This window comes from Giraffa tippelskirchi, chromosome 4, assembly GCF_054371585.1.
Source record: "Giraffa tippelskirchi isolate mGirTip1 chromosome 4, T2T-mGirTip1v1.2.pri, whole genome shotgun sequence".
NCBI classification, from domain to species: domain Eukaryota; kingdom Metazoa; phylum Chordata; class Mammalia; order Artiodactyla; family Giraffidae; genus Giraffa; species Giraffa tippelskirchi.
Genome location: NC_137278.1, coordinates 112,770,304 through 112,790,032, shown reverse-complemented (window position 1 = coordinate 112,790,032; position 19,729 = coordinate 112,770,304). Strand labels below are relative to the sequence as shown.

Here is a 19,729-nt window from a genome sequence, read left to right as displayed (position 1 = left end):
TTGAACTATATTTAAAATATATTTCCTTACAAATGTAAATTGGATTGGTTTATTGTCTTCACTGAAGGGATAACATAGGAAATAGGTTATACAACTGACCTTATCATTACAAATGTAAATATTTCCTGAATTCATTTTGATTCCAAACAAATTCTTTTATTTGTCCTACTTTTAATATTATTTTCTTTTCATCAGGAGTGCAGAACAAGGGATAACATTTTAAGGAATTGACTGCTGAAAACTCTTGTTTAAATTTTAATTTGTGAAACGACTAGGAACTAGGAGAGTTTTCAGTTTGTTAAGAAGGAGTTAGTCACAGTTAATTTGACATAGACATTGACTTAGAAACACTGCTGTACACATCTCTCTCCTAGTCTGGCCCCTTGTCAATACTAGGGGCATTATATATTGGGAGATGAGTATTTCCCAGCACTTCTGATTTTTAAATCCACGTAAACAAACATTACTGAACGATATCATTCCTTAGATCCTGAGAAGGTGTAAAGAAGAAGATAAAATATTCCTTTCCTGAAATAAATTTGTAACCAACAAGCTGTATAATCTTGGTCAAACAACAAAACTTCTGGACCTCAGTGTCCTCTTCATATGCAAATTTCACAGTGCTTTAAAAAGAGCTACAAGTGAGCGAGCACAAAATGTGTGAAAGTAGCCCATTGGCGTCTAGTCCTTTTTGTCAATTAATACAAAATATTATTACAAAGGGCAAAGGAATGATAAGAACTAATTAGAAATACAAATAATCTGTTATGAGAGGGCAGAGGACAAAGTGGCGAATACAGATGGGCAGGGAGTCAAGGCAAAGTTGCACAGACAGGATTGAAGAGACTTTGAAACATGAGAAGGATTTCAATAATCAGAAGGACAGGCTCAGGGGCACTTCTTTGCTAAGAGGGTCAGAAGCAAAGCCCCAAAGATATAAACAACAGGGTCCACAGACAGATAGAATTTTACTTCTGCAGCATGGCTTTCCATGGTAATCTTATGTTTATTATTTTATACACTGAAAAATATTACTCTAAGAAGGGGTCCACATGCTTCACCAGACTGTCAAAGGAACCCACGATGCAAAAAATTTTCAGAATCCCTATATTCAAGGAATAGAGATATCACAGAAAGACCAGTGTTCTTGAAGGGGTGGGGTAGGGAACAAGCCAACTAGTCATTTGGGAACTAAGTTAGGCAGCACTCGATGATTATGTTAAAGGGTTTGAAGTTCGTTCTTTAAACAATGGGATGTCACTGAAAGTTTTGAAAAGCAAAGTACTTTTCTAATGACTTAGGAGGAAATCTCAGGCAGCTATGAAAAAGATAAGTGCTCTGAAGCAGTGAGTTCAGACAGGTAATTTCCAAAACGTCAGGTGAGATCTGATGAGAGCCGAAAGTAGAAGAGTGACAGTAGGGAGAGAAAGAAGGAGATGAACCCAGAGTCCTGGGAAAATTTAATAAAAAGAACTTAAGGGCTGACTAGCTGTGAGACAGAGGGTGTAGTAAAAAGCCAATTCACGTATTACTGGGGGAGTACTGATAGAATTCACAACAGCACCTTCAAGAACAGATAAGTTTTGATAGGGATAAGACCTTGGCTGCTGCTGCTAAGTCGCTTCAGTCGTCTCCGACTCTGTGCGACCCCATAGATGGTAGCCCACCAGGCTCTGCCATCCCTGGGATTCTCCAAGCAAGAATACTGGAGTGGGTTGCCATTTCCTTTTCCAGTACATGAAAGGGAAAAGTGAAAGTGAAGTTGCTCAGTCGTGTCCTACTCTTAGCGACCCCATGGACTGAAGACTACTAGGCTCCTCCTTCCATGGGATTTTCCAGGCAAGAGTACTGGAGTGGGGTGCCATTGCCTTCTCCGAAGACCTTGGCAGGGGATGCTAAATTTGGATCTGTACTGATTAAGCCTGAGATACTCACTAGGATTGAGATGCCTACCTGGCAACTGGAAAACCGAGTCTAGAACAAGGGAGATGGGACCAAGATGAAAAGACTTTGTTAAGAAATTCCAGATAATTCCTTACAAATTGGGATAGTATCAATATGGCAAGTATATCTGGTTCAGGTGAGTCACAGGCTCTGAAGAAAGCCAGAAGGTTTATTTCAACACTAGGTAAGTATTTAAGATGCTTGTAGTAATGACAATCTTTGGACTATTAATGAGTTCTCGGTATTTAGGACATTTCCAAGAGAAATGATATTATGTGTTTTGGAATTTAGGTGCCCAACTCACCCCGGATTCTTTACCGTTGGAGCCACCAGGGAATCTCTCAACTCAGTCCATAAAGTATTTTTTAATAGTAGCATTGAAAAAAAAATAATAGTAGCATTGAAATAATTTAAAGAAGTACTCAGATGTTACTACAGAGGATGTATCAGAAATATTACGTGGGAAAATGGTTTGTGGATGACAAACATATCCTTCTACTTGTACCTTTACTGAATTTTTTGCAATACTCTGAACACTGACTCATAGATGCAGTCTATATGACATCCAGGGGAGAGAGGGAGGAAGGGATGCTCCAGGTATCTGAGGTGTGATGAGCTGAGGTGCTAATAGTAATGACAGAATACAGTACATGATTTCTCTGGTGATTAGTGTAGAAGAGATCATGGGATCTCAGCACTTAAACACTAGCTGCATATACTGAGATCTTCAGTCATATTCTAATATTAGGGTCCTAGATTTAGGAAAATTGTAGCATAATTCATTTAGATACCTGGACATAACAAATGATAGCTATGAGAGGTCTCTGCCACCAGCATAACTAATTGCTTTTGGATGCCTCACAGGATAATGCACTCCATATTCAAGAGTGGCAATCCTGGGCTCCCCTGCTGGTCCAATGGTTGGGAATCCACCTGCCAATGTAGGGGACACAGGTTCAGTCCCTGCTCGAGGAGGATCTCACATTCTGCAGAGCCACTGGGCTAATGCACCACAACTACTGAGCCCACGCGTCGCAGCTGCTGGGCTCACGTGCTGCAATGACGGAAGCCTGTGCACCTAGGGCAGTGCTGGTGCTCGGCACCCAGGGAAGCCGGCACAGTGAGAAGCCCATGCCCCAAAACAAAGAGGAGCTTTGGATCGCCATAAATAGAGAAAGTCCGTGTGTAGCAACAAAGAATGAAGACACAGCACAGCCAAAAATAAAATAAATATATGTTTAGAAAAAAAGAGTGGCGATTTCTTTCCTTCCTGGATATTGCTTAGCAATGTTATACCCATCTTAACAAGTAGTAGCTTAACAAATAGAAGTTCTGAATCTCTATATTTAACTGTTAAGAGAGGAGTGGACAGGCTTTAGGATCAGGTATTCCATTACTCATCATCACTATATACTTTCCTCATGGAGAAACCTGCTTTGAAAAATATAAGATATTTTGTGGGTTTCAATGGCCTGTCTCCTGGCTTTGACTCTAAAAGAGGATGGGTCAGAAGCTAAGTAAAACTTTATGAAGGTGTTTATTAATTAATAATATTTTAATTATTTACCCTTCATTAATGTTTTCCTCAGACCTGCCCTCTAGGTTCTATAAGAACCATTGTGGAAAAGAAGAATTTTTGGACAGGTTGCATATTTTAAGTGGTATGAGACCGGAAAATATTTTAGCCTACCTTTTTATTTATGCTCAAATTCTCTGTTGGTTTTTAGGTGAAATTTATGCATTTATTGAAACAATAAATATTTATTGCACATCTTCTACGTGCCAGGGACTGGGAGGACACCAAGCCTACAGAACTGATCAGGATAGTTATGATTCTACCCATTTAGGGCTTCTAGTACTGAACACCTAAACTCAAGGCCTTTTCATACTATTCATGGGGTTCTACAGGCAAGAATATTGAAGTGGTTTGCCATTCCCTTCTCTAGTGGACCACATTTGTCAGAACTCTCCACCATGACCCATCCATCTTGGGTAGCCCTTCAGGGCGTGGCTCATAGTTTCATTGAGTTAGACAAGGCTGTGGCCCATGTGATCAGTTTGATTCATTTTGTGTCATTGTGGTTTTCATTCTGTCTGCCCTCTGACGGATAAGAGGCTTATGGAAGCTTCCTGTTGTGAGACACTGACTGTGAGGGAAACTTGGGTCTTGACCTGATGGGCGGGGTCATGCTCACTAAATCTTTGACCCAATTTTCTGTTGATGGGCGGAGCTGTATTCCCTCCCTGTTGTTTGACCTGAGACCAAACCATGGTGGGGTAATGAAGATAATGGGGACCTCCTTCAAAAGGTCTAGTTGTATTCAGTGCCCTTGACCGTGCCACAGGCCACTATCAACCCACGCCTCCACCGGAAAACTCTGGCCACTCACAGGCAAGGCTGGGTCAGTCTCTTGTGGAGTCATTGCTCCCTTCTCCTGGGTCCTGGTGCGCACGAGGTTTTGTTTGTGCCCTCCAAGAGCCTGTTTCCCCATCCTGTGGAAGTTCGGTAATCAAATCCCACTGGCCTCCACAGTCAAATTCCCTGGGGGTTCTTAGTCCCTTTGCCAGATCCCCGGGTTGGGAAACCTGTTGTGGGTCCTAGAACTTTCTTAACTGTGTGAGAATTTATTTGGTATAATTGTTCTGCAGTTTGCAGGTCATCTAACTCAATGAAACTCTAACTAACAGTGTGAGAATTTATTTTGTATAATCGTTCTGCAGTTTTTGCCTTGTCTAACTCAATGAAATATGAGCCATGCTGTGCAGGGCCACCCAAGACGGATGGGACATGGTGGAGAGTACTGACAAAACATGGTCTGCTGGAGAAGCGAATGGCTAACCACTTCAGTATTCTTGCCTTGAGAATTCCATGAACAGTATGAAACGGCAAAAAGAAATAACACTGAAAGATGAATTCCCAGGTCAGTAGGTGCTCAGTATGCTACTAGAGAAGAGTGGTGAAATAACTCCAGAAAGAATGAAAAGCCAAAGCCAAAGTGAAAACAACGCTCAGTTATGGATATGACTGGTGATAGAAGTAAAATACAATGCTGTAAGAAAAATATTACATAGGAACCTGGAATGTTAGGACCATGAATCAAGGCAAATTGGAAGTGGTCAAATAAGAGATGGCAAGAATGAACAACAACATTTTAGGAATCGACGAACTAAAATGGACTAGAATGGGTGGCTTTAATTCAGATGACCATTATATCTACTACTGTGGGCAAGAATCCCTTAGAACAAATGGAGCAGACCTCATAGTCAACAAAAGAGTCCAAAATACAGTACTTGGGTGCAGTCTCAAAAATGACAGAATGATCTTTGTTCGTTTCCAAGGAAAACTATTCAATATCCTAGTAATTCAAGTCTATGGCCCAACCACTGATGCTGAAGAAGTTGATGTTGAATGGTTCTATGAAGACATATAAGGCCTTCTAGGACCAACACCCAAAAAAGATGTCTTTTCATCATAGGGGACTGGAATGCAAATGTAGGAAGTCAAGAGATACCTGGAGCAAAAGGCAAGTTTGGCCTTGGAGTACAAAATGAAGCAGGGCAAAGGCTAACAAAATTTTGCCATGAGAACACACTGGCCATAGCAAACACCCTCCTCCAACAACACAAGAGATGACTCTACACATGGATATCACCAGATGATCAATACTGAAATCAGACTGATTATATTCTTTGCAGTCTTAGATGGAGAAGTTCTATACAGTCAGCAAAAATAAGACCAGGAGCTGACTGTGGCTCAGATCATGAATTTCTTATTGCCAAATTCAGACTTAAATTGAAGAAAGTAGAGAAAACCACTAGACCATTCAGGTATGACCTAAATCAAATCCCTTATGATTATACAGTGGAAGTGACAAATAGATTCAGGGGATTAGATCTGATACAGTGCCTGAAGAACTATGGACGGAGGTTCATGACATTATACAGGAGGCAGTGATCAAGACCATCCCCAAGAAAAAGAAATGAAAAAGGCAAAATGGTATACTGATGAGGTCTTACAAATAGACGAGAAAAGAAGAGAAGCTAAAGGCAAAGGAGAAAAGGAAAGATATACCCATTTGAATGCAGAGTTCCAAGGAATAGCAAGGAGAGATAAGAAAGCCTTCCTCAGTCATCAGTGCAAAGTAATAGAGGAAAACAATAGAATGGGACAGACTAGAGGTCTCTTCAAGAAAATTAGAGATACCAAGGGAACATTTCATGCAAAGGTGGGCTCAATAAAGGACAGAAATGATATGGACCTAACAGAAGCAGAAGAGATTAAGAAGCGGTGGCAAGAATACACATAAGATCTATACAAAAAAGATCTTCATGACCCAGATAACCACAATGGTGTGATCACTCACCTAGAGCCAGACATCCTGGAGTGTGAAGTCAAGTGGGCCTTAGGAAGCATCACTACGAACAAAGCTAGTGGAGATGATGGAATTCTAGCTGAGCTATTTCAAATCCTAAAAGATGATGCTGTGAAAGTGCTGCACTCAGTAAGCCAGCAAATTTGGAAAACTCAGCAGTGGCCACAGGGCTGGAAAAGGTCAGTTTTCATTTCAATCCCAAAGAAAAGCAATGCGAAAAAATGTTCAAGCTACTGCACAATTGCCTTCATCTCACATGCTAGCAAAATAATGCTCAAAATTCTCCAAGCCAGGCTTCAACACTACATGAACTGAGAATTTCCAGATGTTCAAGCTGGATTTAGAAAAGGTAGAGGAACCAGAGATCAAATTGCCAACATCCATTGGATCATTGAAAAAGCAAGAAAATTGCAGAAAAACATCTACTTCTGTTGTATTGACTACGCCATAGCCTTTGAATGTGTGAATCACAAGAAACTGTGGAAAATTATTTAAAACAGAGGACTAGCAGACCACCCTACCTGCCTCCTGAGAAATCTTTGTGGAGGTCAAGAAGCAACAGTTAGAACTGGACATGGAACAATGGACTGGTTCCAAATTGGGAAAGGAGTATGTCAAGGATGTATATCGTCACCCTGCTTATTGAACTTAAATTCAGAGTACATCATGCAAAATGCCAGGCTGGATGAAGCACAAGCTTCATCAAGATTTCCAGGAGAAATATCAATAACCTCAGATATGCAAATGACACCACCCTCATGGCAGAAAGCAAAAAAGAACTAAAGAGACTCTTGATGATGGTGAAAGAGGAGAGTGAAAAAGTTGGCCTAAAACTCAACATTCAAAAAACTAGATCAGGGGCTCTGTATCAACCTAGAGGTGTTGGATGGGGAGGGAGACGGGAGGGAGGTTAAAAAGGGAGGGGATATATGAATATCTATGGCTGATTCATGTTGAGGTTTGACAGAAAACAACAAAATTCTGTACAGCAATTATCCTTCAATTAAAAAATAAATTAAAAAAAAAAGTAACATCACACACACACAAGAAAAACTAGGATCATGTCATCAGGTCCCATCACTTCATGGCAAATGATGGGGAAACAGTGGAAACAGTGACAAACAATTTTGGGGGGCTCCAAAATCACTACAGATGGTGACTGCAGCCATGAAATTAAAAGATGCTCACTCCTTGGAAGAATAGTTATGATCTACCTAGACAGCATATTAAAAAGCAGAAAAGTTACTTTGCCAACAAAGGTCCGTCTAGTTAAGGCTATGGTTTTTCCAGGAGTCATGTATGGATGTGAGAGTTGGACTGTAAAGAAAGCTGAGTGCCAAAGAATTGATGCTTTTGAACTGTGGTGTTGGAGAAGACTCTTGAGGGTCCCTTGGACTGCAAGGAGATCCAACCAGTCCATCCTAAAGGAGATCAGTCCTGAATATACACTTGAAGTACTATTGCTAAAGCTCAAGCTCCAATACTTTGGCCACGTGATGTGAAGAACTGACTCATTTGAAAAGACCCTGATGCTGGGAAAGATTGAAGGTGGGAGGAAAAGGGGATGACAGAGGATGACATGCTTGGATGGCATCACCAACTCAATGGACATGAGTTTGAGTAAACTCTGCAAGTTGTTGATGGACTTAGAGGCCTGGCGTGCTGCAGTCCATGGGGTCACCAAGAGTTGGACATGACTGAGTGACTGAACTGAACTGATACTCAAGGCAGGCATTTTTGAGGTGCTGAGTTAGAGGGAAACAACCAAAATTACAAAGATCATGGGACCTCTATTTCAGGAGAGGGAGAAAAATAATATATATCATAAAAATTTAAATATGTAACATATAATTAAATTGTATACTGTTGGGAAGTGATATCTACCATGACAAAAAAATGAATCACGATAATTGGAATGGGAAGGTGGATAGGAGTTACTATTTTAAAAAATATGGTGATCAGGCAATGCCTCTCTAAACTGGTGACATTTAAGCAAAGATGTGAAGGAGGTGAAAGAGCATGGGAATTTTTGAAGAAAGACTGTCACAGGGAGGAGAATGGCCAATGCACAGTGTCTGAGACAGGATTGTGCCTGGCGTGTTCTAGAAAATCAGAGATTCCAGTGAGGCTGGAGCCAAGTAAATCAGAATGAGAGTCAGAGAAGAAGTGGGGCCAGATTGTTCAGGGTCTTTAATGCCATGCCTCAAGTCTTTTTAAGAACTGCCTTCATAGACAAGAAAGATAAAAGCCATAGTTTAATAAACTAATATCATGAACTAGAAGAAGCCTCTATAGGTTTTGATGTTTGGTATCTAACTCCTACCAGGATGATGGACAAAAAGTCATTATATCATGAGGACAGATTATCTCCAGAAATCTGATTCCTACAGCTTTACAACATATATCAACTCAGTGACTGTCGGGACTACACTTTTAAACCTCACTGTAGCAGACAGGCAAGGTGCTACACTATTGTTGCCCTGATAAAACGGACAGCTTACTGAAAATTTCCTGTGACAAGAAAGTTGACGAAGGTTTTTTCTGTGATTAAGTTGATGGTAGCATGTTTTTAGAAATATTTTCAGGAAATAATTCTTCTATGTCTGTGTCATCTCTGCTCTGCACTTTAGATCTTTGGGGACTCAAATGAGGACAGATCCAAAACATTTCTCAAGGGAAACTTCAGCTAGTCTTGCAAGTGTGTCTGTAGACCAGCTCAGGAAACAGTATGATGCCTTGCTTCAGCTTCTCGTCTTTCATAGTAAAATGTCAACCCTGCATCCATGCCTTTAATACCAGCAATCAAAGCCCTCATCAGGGAGTGTCTGCTACCCCAAGCAGAGCTGAGAGGAAAATGACATTCAGAGATCATTCATGGAACACACTAACTACTTGAACTACTAAATATTTTAAGTTCTGTACACAAATCAATCATTATAGAAAGGCAAGGCATTTACCCCCTGGCTGAACTGTGCTTTAGTTCTTGAACTTGCCTAAAGTCTTTTTTCTTTTTTTTTTTAGGAAATAATCACTGTTAATAACATTTGCATTTTCAGTAAACTTCATAACATTTCCTGTTTTGTTACATAAGTGTTCCCTGTGTTAAATCTTTTATGAAATATTTCTCTGAGAACATATTATATTAATCTATATTCTTGAAGAATCACAATATGATGGAAAAAGACCTTCTGTATCTGAAATAAAAAAATAAACATACCTAACTAAACTTCATAAATATGAATATACTATATGCATGTAGTATATAACAATATATATTTCATCTGTGTAGAGCACTGAAAGACAAACATCTGATTAATTCATGGATATTTTAATAGAAGTATTTAGAACACCAAAATGCTCAAAGTATATTATAGAACAGCATCTAATTATTTTAATATTGTACAAATATTGTAGTGTACTTTTAAGCAAATAACATTTTCAAGTTTCTTTTAGACAGTTTTCTCTTGGAACTTATCAAAATTCCAAAAATGCATAATAAAATAATTCAGTATTATTTTTCTCTTTTATTCCAGTGTGTAATAAACTATTACTAGAATTACAGAATACAAAATTATGGGGGAATACAAAATTATCATTATGAACGTCAACTACCAAAATAAAGGCAACTGAAAGCAATAAAGGTATGGGGAGTGGAAAATATGCCAGTTTAAAAGCTTAATAATATATAAGCATCTTTGGGAGACTTTGTTTGTCTCCCCATAAACTGTCACATTCTGATTTAGGATTGTTTGTGAAATGAATCTAGTCAGTAATGGGCCAAGATATCACTATACCCTTTCTCTTATAAATCACAGCAATTTACTCAGTAGGAATGATCTATCCTTATTCTCTCATTCCCCATAATCCAATCACTTCCTCTCATAAGCACTTTTCCCCTGGTTTGCACAATAATGCATTTTCTGTAACTAACAACCATCATTTCCTGATTATCATGCTTCTATCCTTGCACAGGAATGTGGGTCCTCTGTGGGTCAGGGTCACCTTTCCCATCCATCTGTGTCCCCATGTTAAGTGTGTTAGCTGAAAGGGGAGTCTGGATACACCATCATTTTGCCTAGTCCATATAAAAGTTTGAGTGCCCCCAAGTCTATGCCACTTTGATTAAGAACCATCACATTTTGGTGTGTCTAATACTGTGCTTTCAGAATAAGCACATTCAAAGACTTATTAGTAACTTTGCCTGCAGCAGATTCCTGTAAATTTAATGATGAAAATGTTGTAGAAAATTCTCTATGGTTTTCCATGCATGCTGCAGTGACCTTCCTAAAGAATAAACATAAATAAATAAATGACTTGACAGCAGCTCATAAGAAAAAAATCTTGAGTTCCATACACATTATGATTCAAACTATCCACACATCTATTTGAATTTAAGTTCAATTTAAGTTTATTTAAAGGTCCTTCACTCCAGGGTATTTTAGTTTCAGGATTTGGTACACTGGATCACCGGGTTCCTAGCTGCTATCATCACTAAATGAGGGACTCCCATTCTTTCTTAGCTTATTCAAGTATTAACAGCCTCTAAGACTGCTGAGTTGCCATACCCGAAAGAATTTGCTATAGGTTTTACATGTCTCTCAGGGCTAAGGGAAATCTCACTGTCTGGGTGATTTCAGTGGATTCCTTACATCTTAAACAAGTCAGGGCATCAAGAGCCCTGAAAGAGTTCAGCAGTGACACTGACCATATTGATGTGGGACAAGAGCGTCTTGGGCACATCCCACTGGTCACAATTCTGCACTGTTGGCTATCCTTCCTGGTGGTGAGTGTTTCCTAGAGCCGAGTGACTTCACTGCCCAGTGTGAGACACTACTGCTGGTGTCTGAAATATTTCCTACCATTTTACAAGACTAATTTTGTTCCGGGAGGAGCTAGACTTCCCAACAGCAAGATGGTATCACAAAGGGCAAATATTACAAGCATAAGAATCTGACCTATTAGACTGATGAGTACTGAGGATGATTCGTGGATGCCTACAGTATTAGACCTCATTGTAGGTCTATTTTTTTTGATGCTGAATGAGTAATTTTCTGAGTCATTTCAGACCGGCTTAAGTGGGAAAAAATAGAAAATACCAAAAAACCCTCACTTCCAATACTAGCGAGGCCAGGTAAGAATGAAAATATTCTCATACTAGTTCCATTGCTTTTATAATCAGATAATATGAATTTTGCTAGAATTGCATTATGTTTACAAAACAACTGTTTATAACAGTAGTTCTCAAAATGTGGTCTCCACAATAGCAGCATCAATATTACCTGGGAAATTGTTAGAAAAGCAGATTCTGAGATCACATTCCTTACCTACTGAATCAGATGTGGGGAGGGCTCAGCACTCCATGCTTTAACAAGCCCTCCTAACAATTCTAATGCCTGGGGTACAAGTTTAAGAGCCATTGCTCTATAAAATCAATGTACAACTGGAAAAAGCTGTGGCATGGGCCCTTCAGATTAGAACTCTTGATAACAAGGATGGAAAGGGGGATTAAATTATTGTTTCTGTGAAGACTAGGGATGTAGTTAGAGATGAAGGGCTTGGGAGCTGGTGATAAACATGGAAATGTGCATCCAGCCAACAGATACTCCACACACTGGCTCCTTGCACCTTTCATGTATTTTAATTCTGGATGAACTATGTGGAGAATTCTCCCTACCATCACTCCCTTCTATTTCTAAAGTTTCTAGAGTAGTAAGAGATTATCATGTTCCTTAAGAATATAAGACAACATCAGTTCTATGGTACCTTGAAGCTACATGTAGGAACAAGCTGGAATAATTCAGATAAGGCCATCATCACAGCAAAGAGTTAGGACTGAGAAAAGTGTTGCTACTTCATTCTCCCATGCATTACATGTAGGTATAATCAGTGTATAATAGCTACCAAGGGTATAACTAAAGAGAAAAGAAACCAAAAATATAGTTAGAGGTTATGTGTATTAGGGCAAGTCCCATTCAATTTGTTTGAGAATGGAGACAGGTGGATTATAATTAGAAACTTGCATAGTATCTCTAGGTCTTTCTCAGATTTGGTTTTCAAAGCTAATATCACATACTGATTATCCTTTAAATTTCCTTTAACTGTCTGGTTTTTAGTGATTTGCTGAAAGACATTCAGTTATTCATGCAAATGTAGATCTCTAATTATTTTTATTTATATTCTAGAAAATTTGCTTTAACAACCTAACTTGCTTAACACCCTGGGAAAACATTTTTGACATTATAGAATTGATTTCATCAAATGTATAAGCTTTTGCATGGTAAAGAAATTATAAACAAAAAGACAACCTACAGAATGGGGGGAAATATTTGTAAATAATATGACCAACCAGGGCTTAATTTTCAAAATGTATAAACAGCTCATACAATTCAACAACAGAAAACCAAATAACTCAATTGAAAAATTGACAGCAGTTCTAAATAGACATTTCTCCAAAGAAGAAACACACATGGCCAAAAAGCATTTGAAATGATGCTCAATATCACTAATAATGAGAAATACAAATCAAAACTTCAATGAGGTACCACTTCACACTGGTCAGTGTGGCCATCATTAAAAACTCTATGAATAAGAAATGCTGGAAAGGAGGTGGAAAAAAGGGAACCTTTCTACACTGTTAGTGGGAATGTAAGCCACAATGGAAAACAGTAGGTAGGTTCCTCAGCTAAAAATAGAGTTGCCATACGATCCAGCAATCTTACTCCTGGGCATATACAGACAAAACTCTATAATTCAAAAAGATACATGCATCACTATATTCATAGCAGCATTATTCACAATAGCCAAGATATGGAAACAACCTAAATGTCCACTGACATATGAATGGATAAAGAAGCTATGGTACATGTATGCTGTAGAATATTACTCAGCCATAAAAAGAATGAATGAATGCCATTTGCAGCAACATGGATGCAACTAGAGATTATCATACTTAAGTAAGCAAGAAAGACAAATACTATACAATATCACTTATATGTGAATCTAAAATATGCACAAATGAACCTATCTATGAAACAGATTTACAGACATGGAGGACAGACTTGTGGTTACCAAGTGGGAGGGGATCAGTGGAGGGATGAAGTGGGAGGTTGGGGTTAGCAGATGTAAGCTATTATATATAGAACAGATAAACAAGGTCCTACTGTATAGCACAGATAACTATATTAAATATCGTATGATAAACAATAATAGAAAAGAATATGAAAAAGAATATATGCATAAATGAGTCACTTTGCTGTACAGCAGAAATTTTTTTAATTTATTTTTAATTGGTTGATAATTGCTTTATAATATTGCATTGGTTTCTGCCATATATCAACATGAAGCAGCCATAAGTATACATATATCCCCTCCCATCTGAACCTCCCTCTCACCCCATCCCACCCTTCTAGGTTGTCACAGAGCACAGATTTGAGCTCCCTACATCATACAGCAAATTTCCATTGGCTATCTAATTTTACATATGGTAATGTATATGTTTCAATGCTACTCTCTCAATTGGTCCTAGCCTCTCTTTCCCCTACTGTTTCCACAAGTCTATTCTCTATGTCTTGTATAGCAGAAATTAATGCAACATTGCAAACCAACTATACTTCAATAAAAAAATTAAAAAATACTGAGTTGAATGCTTGCCTGGAAAATCCCATGGATGGAGGAGACTGGTAGGCTGCAGTCCATGGGGTCGCTGGGAGTCGGACACGACTGAGCGATTTCACTTTCACTTTTCACTTTCATGCATTGGAGAAGGAAATGGCAACCCACTCCTGTACTCTTGCCTGGAGAATCCCAGGGACGGGAGAGCCTGGTGGGCGGCCGTCTCTGGGGTCGCACAGAGTCGGACACAACTGAAGCGACTTAGCAGCAGCAGCAGAATGCTTGATTATATAGTTTACTTTTATATGCATGCTGTAATTTCCTTTAAATTCTGATTTTACCTATCTTCCCTTTGTAATCCTATTTAACATCTTCCACCTCTTAGTTCTTTCACACCACCATGAGGCTTTGCTAGTCAAGATCTAAGAGCTCAAGCTCTAGCCTAGAAATGAAGGCGGCTCATGAATAAACTGATGTGTATAAAGATCTTAGACTAATATCAGCACATAGTAAACACTTGCTAAGCTCAGTTATTGCTGTCATTATTAACTATCCAGCCAAGGCGTCTCAGCTCAGTTACTGGGCCCAACCAAAAAGTGCCCTACAATACCAGACATAGCAATCCCATACTTTCTTCAGAAATGGGAGTCTTCTGTAGTCAAATCCCTACTTCTTTTATAAATGCAGAAGAAAAGAGAGCTGAAAATTTGTTAACTCAGTGCCTAATACTGAGGCAGACCCAAACTGAGGTTAATGACCAGAAATCACAAAGAATTAAACTTACTTCACAATTCTTTCTGAACCAAGAGAAAGAAGATTCTCAGAAAACTCAAAATAAATTAAATTCAACATGAAATTTGAAGTTTGAGATGAGAAAGTGGGAGAATTCATCAAATTATTAAAAGATAAAATACTGCTAACTATTATTGGAAGAAAGATTTTTTTCTCCTTTTCTCCTTTTGATAAATCAGATTTTCTATAATACTGATGATTTAGAAAAAATAATATAATAAGCATTCTTACCCTTTGATTTTTAGTGATTTTACTGAAAAACATATTCTACATGCTTATGCAACAGGATTTCAAAATATTTTTATTTATATTCTGGAAAACTGTTAATTACCTGCAAATGTTCTTTTAAATTAAATATACAGTTGAATCCTTTAAAACTAATTTTATGTAATCACTATTATGTTTTTTAAACTATGACTTCACCTAAATATCCTTTCTTTCTAAACATACTTAGCAGCCCAAATTTAGACATTGTTCTCCTTTGCCTTCTTCATGAACTATCAACCTATTATATCCCACTTCATAAATTCATTAACAATTTATTATCTCAGTTAATTATTTAGATACTGCTAAAACTTCAATCTACTCTGAAATTTATGAAGAAATTATTTTCTTTCATGGTTTGAAATACTCAATTTATGTGCATATTTCTTCCCTTTAAGCAGTAATTCATACTTATGTTAATGAAAAAACACATATCAACAATATGAAATATACTGGTTTTGTGAAAAAGAAGCTGAGCATGTCACACATGAATAGAAACTGCCTGGGAGAATTTTAATTTTGACAGGCACCATGCAAATATTTGAAAGACAATTTGACAAAAAGAAAATTTGAAGAAAATTAGTATGAATGATTTTGCAATGGAGAATTTTGACATTGAAATACTTTTACATTAAAATCAATGCCTTTCTTGAGTCCAAATGCCACATTCATCCAGTCTTAAATACTGAGTAGGCATAAAGAGTAGAAACATACATAAGACATGATCACTGGTCAACTCTGCCTTTAAGGAGCTCAGAGTTCCACAGAAGAGACAAATAATTATGTTGTACTAGGTTCAGTGTTTAGAAACAACTTTTGGAAGGTGCGACTAGAAAGAGGAATTGATAGAAGGCTTTGCAGAGGAGATATTTGGCGTGAAACATAAAGAAAAGGGCTTTTGGTCTCCAAAAGAGGACAGAAAGGACAGTAAGAAAGAGCAGCAAAGATTCTGAAGTGAGGAATTGACAGAAGGCTTTGCAGAGGAGATATTTGGTGTGAAACATAAAGAAAAGGCCTTTTGGTCTCCGAAAGAGGATAGAAAGGACAGTAAGAAAGAGCAGCAAAGGTTCTGGAGCACAAAGGGGAAACAGCAAGGGGTGTGTGGGGGATATAAGCAAAAATCAGGTAACCTTATCAGTTCAGTTCAGTTGCTCAGTCGTGTCCAACTCTTTGTGACCCCATGGACTGCAGCACACCAGGCCTCCCTGGCCATCACCAACTCCCGGAGTTTACTCAAACTCATGTCTATTGAGTTCATGATGCCATTTAACCGTCTCATCCTCTGTTGTTCCCTTCTCTTCCTGCCTTCAATCTTCCCCAGCATCAGGGTCTTTTCAAATGAGTCAGTTCTTTGTATCAGGTGGCCAAAGTATTGGAGTTTCAGCTTCAGCATCAGTCCTTCCAATGAATATTCAGGACTGATCTCCTTTAGGATGGACTGGTTGGATCTCCTTGCAGTCCAAGGGACTCTCAAGAGTCTTCTCCAACATCACAGTTCAAAAGCATCAATTCTTTGGCACTCAGCTTTCTTTATAGTCCAACTCTCACATCCATACATGACTACTGGAAAAACCATAGCTTTGACTAGATGGACCTTTGTTGGCAAAGTAATGTCTCTGCTTTTTAATAAGCTGTCTAGGTTGGTCATAACTTTTCTTCCGAGGAGCAAGTGTCTTTTAAGTTCATGGCTGCAGTCACCGTCTGCAGTGATTTTGGTAATCTTATAGAGCATATCAAAAGGAAACAGAAAACTACCAAAGATGTTAGACAGAGAAATAACAAATAGGTGTATTCAAAATCTAGGTTTAGGGGGAGGGTAGAGAAAATGAGAGCAGAAAGACCATTTAGATATTTTTTGTAATTTAACAGTATGAATTTAGAGACCCTTAACAGAGAAACATAAAAAATTCAAGAAATATTTAGAAGGGAAATTTGATTCAGGTATGGACTGAGGGGTGGGGATGGCTAAAAAGAATTAAGAATGATTCCTAGATCCCTGACTTGAACAGTTAGGTGAACAGTGTATAATACACTGAGACAGGGAACATCTAAATAGGAGAAGGCATGCAGTCGGGCAGGAAGAGTAGTAATATGGGGTTAAAGATGCCTGTGGGAACCTAACTGGTCATACTAGTAACTTCAATCTATAGTCTAGAAAAGAGAGATGTCATCTTGAATTACACATTCGGGAGCCTTGGGTAACTAACTCAGAAGACTTTCGACAGCAACTAATTAATTTTGCAGAAGTACAACTATCATGTCTAGAATAAATTATATTTGCTTCCTCTACTGCCAACAGGATAGAGCCTATTGTAAAAACCCACTGCCACCAATTGGGCTTCTTCATGTCATGAATTATATTTTCCTATTTATGGCTGACATCTCTTATTATTATATAATTGCTTCTTTATAGAAAGCAGAATATCTGCCTCTATTATGATAGCATTCACATTATAAGTTCATTACACCATTTAGAAGATATCAAGTAAAACAACTGAATATATAATAATGCATCAACAATGTCTCATTTTTTAAGATGTTAAAGAGTGCTTTGCTCTTTATTTGGTTTTCTTCTTTTTAAATCATAAAGTTGCATTCCTTGGAAGCTTCTTTGATGAGGCATGTTTTCCTGAATTTTTTTTAACCTAACAGATGTTTGGGTAGTTAAAATTCCTCATGAGTATGGTATCCCGTGGTTTTCACAACCTAAGTGTTACCCCAGGAATTTTCCTTTCTTGCTGGTTTCCAGTCTTGGTGGTCTATAGGAGATGCACATTATGAGAGCCCCATTTCATTCCATACTAATTTCACACCCACACTCTTTTAAAATTGTACATTTCCTCAGCATTATAAGTACCTATTGTGGACTGCAGAGATATTTAAAAACTTTCCATTCTCTATTCCTCCTCCATACACAACTCAAATCCCTTTTGAGTTTAAGGGTAATCAAAGAAGTAAGAGATAAGTAAAATAATCTGGAACACTTTCATGTTTCAAGTTAAATATTTCTTCCATTTGTAATTTCTGTGCTGATGTTTGTAGCTATGCATACTCAGTGTGAAGAAGAGAGCAATAGCTGTTATGCAGATGATTTAAGGAGAAAACCAATTTGGCTTCAATTATCTCGATCAGAGTAGGTGGGAGAAAGAAATGTTTGCTTGAGGTGGCTGAATATTGTTATTTTTATTCACTTCAGTGTACAGAGGTAGATCCAGATTCAGGAAATAACCCAATTTAATTCTCAGCTTGCATTCTAACATTGTTCCCTGCATCTTCAATTTGAGTGCTCTTCCTTATGAGCTCAGAGAGAATTAATACAATACATATTCTTATTCTATAAGCCATATTAGAACATTTTATAATATTATTCCAAATGGGTGGTCTTTTTATTTGAGCTGTTCAAATGTTGAATCATTTGACCTCAAACTAGCCATCAATTACTAGCTCCTTATCAAAGAAGCTCCAGGTTTTGATTAAGAGGTTCTGGTAATGAGTGCTTGGGCAAAATCTGATGCCATTAGAATAAACTGCATGAATTTTAAATACAGATTTTATATTATTTAGTGTTTTTTTTAATCACAGGAATGACTCACTTTCATCATTTTATTTTCTTATATTATAAAATGACATAATACTTTTTTGAATCATACTTAATAAATTTCTTCATTCAGATTACCTTTTATGTTTGCAAAATGTCTGTAATGCTTTTCAACTTTGGTATGCAGAATCAACATCTAATCCTTATTTACTTTATTTAATCTTAAAAAGATTACTGCTCTTCAAGATTTTTGTTGCTTGACTATTCTCTTATTCTTATACAGTATGTTAGCTCACTATATATACTGTCTTGTAACAATATACATGGTGTATTTTCATCTTTCATATCAAATGCCACCTCAGATTATCTCTCCTTGGCTTAATATAATAACATATTTTTTACTGTACATTTATAAAATTCATTTATCATTAGAAAAATGTCAACTTCATTTATGAAACTAAATGAAGAGTGACCAACTCATTCTCATAACTTCCAAAATTAATTTATTATTCCCACCCCCATATGAATACTCAGCTGAAAAGCTAGTAAGTTTGAGAATGCCAAGAAAAATAATACGTCTGTTGTCACAAATTCTGAAATATACTAATCTTTTCACTTTTCTCTCTTAATCACAGTGGTAGAAATGCTACTGTATTCTCTTTTCTATTTTATTGATAAACTGAAAATTAGTTTTTCAGTCAAAAATTAGTTTTTAAGGATAAAGAAAAAGAAAAGAGGAGAAAAGTAGTATAGAAAGTCTGCTTAACTATTAATATTTTTCACAGCCGGTTATTCTCTGATGGAGAATTTAAATTGTGGCAATGAGATACTAGACTAAGAGAGAGGAAAAGTGTCAGATAAAATTCACACTGGTACTCCACACAAAGGTACTCTTTGGATTAGTCATCAAGTAAAGATATGGGAGCTGGAGTGGAAAAAAGCCAAGATTATCCTCTCCATTGCATCAAGAACCAACAAACTAATCAACCAACCACCAATGACAAAGGAATACATCCTAATAAAATGAGAAAAATAATGCTATTTAAAAAAAAAAAGCTCACACTCATTGTGAAATATTTGAAGTAGTCTACCACCATTCTTTTAGACCAGAATGAGCAAAGTAGCATAGCAGAGAACTGAAAATGACCAAGTTCTAGTGAGTGGGTCATAGACCTTAAGGGTAGAGAGGGAGAGAAGGGTCTCTGGT

At 37.6% G+C, this 19,729-nt stretch overlaps 1 protein-coding gene across 2 annotated transcripts in view; it reads right to left on the bottom strand.

Moving 5' to 3' along the window:
• The window catches only part of PTPRQ (protein tyrosine phosphatase receptor type Q), a 242,572-nt gene that overhangs the window by 82,257 nt on the left and 140,586 nt on the right, over positions 1 to 19,729 (bottom strand). The gene's annotated exons all lie outside the window — the stretch shown is intronic.